Source organism: Nematolebias whitei, chromosome 10 (assembly GCF_014905685.2).
Source record: "Nematolebias whitei isolate Nwh7 chromosome 10, NemWhi1, whole genome shotgun sequence".
Taxonomy (NCBI): Eukaryota; Metazoa; Chordata; class Actinopteri; order Cyprinodontiformes; family Rivulidae; genus Nematolebias; species Nematolebias whitei.
Genome location: NC_056507.1, coordinates 38,632,458 through 38,633,977, shown reverse-complemented (window position 1 = coordinate 38,633,977; position 1,520 = coordinate 38,632,458).

Below are 1,520 nucleotides of genomic sequence, written 5' to 3'. Positions count from 1 at the left end.
GCAATTTGGGTTGGATAAAGGAATTATGGATTTATTTTAGGCCTTTATTTTCTTGTCTCATACCTTTGTTTCTATGGTAACCTTCCTCATCCCCCAAATTGCCCCTTCGTCTTTGTGATGGTTATTTTTGTCCTTCCTAAAAAGAAATGCCAGTGCACACAATAGTAGTATTTTGTCCATCTTTTTCTGTATTTACCCTTTTTTTTACGTGGTGATGGTGGGGTTTGATGTGGAAAGAAAAGCTAGAGACCAGTTGTCTACAAAATGAGCCAACCAATCACTGACAGATATGTGTGAGTCAAATGTGAGTGATGCAGGCCTGAAACTGTCACGTTTCTCCATATTCCTGAGATGTGGATTTCCAAACAATACATTTGTACCCAGGAGCCTTTGCTGCACAAGCAGTCACATTTATTAAGTTTCAAATTCAAATTGTGGCACTGAACCCAAGCGGCCGCATCAGTAAACAGTCTGCTGTGGTGCCTGTATCAGAAAGAGGAAGTGCTTCTTCTTTTGCCACATTCTCCTTTTTTGTTTCTTCTCTTCCTCTTTGACCCTCAAACGCTTTCCTTTTCTGCAACAACGGTTTAAAGCAGAGTGCGGTTGCTGCCTTTTGCCCCGTTATATCTCATTGGAGCCTCCTTTCAGATTCAGAGCAGCCATCAGCTTCTTCCATTGCTGTTTTAACTCTTCGTGAAGTTGACTTCTGTGACAGAGTTCAGCTCAGCAGAACTTCCCTTGACTCATTTGCAGTAGTTCTGCAGTGAACTGAAGGTAAGCTTGAAAAAAAAAAGTTGTTTTTGTTTATGACGTTATTTGAAAGTTACTGTCAACCTCCGGAAATGGAAACCATGCTCATTTATAAAACACACGGGGGGAAAAGAAAAGTTGCTCACTGAAGCTTTCCCTCTTCTCCAGATCCAGGAAACAACAGCTTGACACGCTTTATGTCATGGCTGTTTTGTCAGAATGTGTGACTTTATGTGTTTGCTGTGCTTCGTCTCAGACCGTAAGGTTCAAAATGTTCTGAGGGAGAGGTAGAGCCACAAAACTGAGCAGAGGTGTGCACTACCAGAACTGCTGTGAGCGCTGCTGACAGACTAGAAAAAGGAAGTGAGGAAACCAGAAGCTTTAATTTTTTAGTCTGACAAGTTTTTAACCAATTCAGAAGGTTTTTGTGACTTTTAATGCGCTGATTGCAAAAATTTATTTAGATAAAACATATACAAAACTGGAACTGTGTCATTATTAAGAACTGTACAGTTTTTCTTTGTACTTAAAAAATAAAAAAATGGAGAAGCACTTTCTCTTTTCGTCTGAGTTACCCGTCGAATCGATCAGGGTCTTACCCTGCCAGCCAGAGAGTCGATCTCCAGCTGCAGCAGAACATTGAGTGAAATGCTCATTTACTAAGCTGCTGCTGACTGAGACTTTTTACCAAAGCCACTGAAAGCACTTGACTCTTCCACAGATTCTGATACTTGGCCATTGAAGTGGCTTTATCACTCAGAGCAGCACTG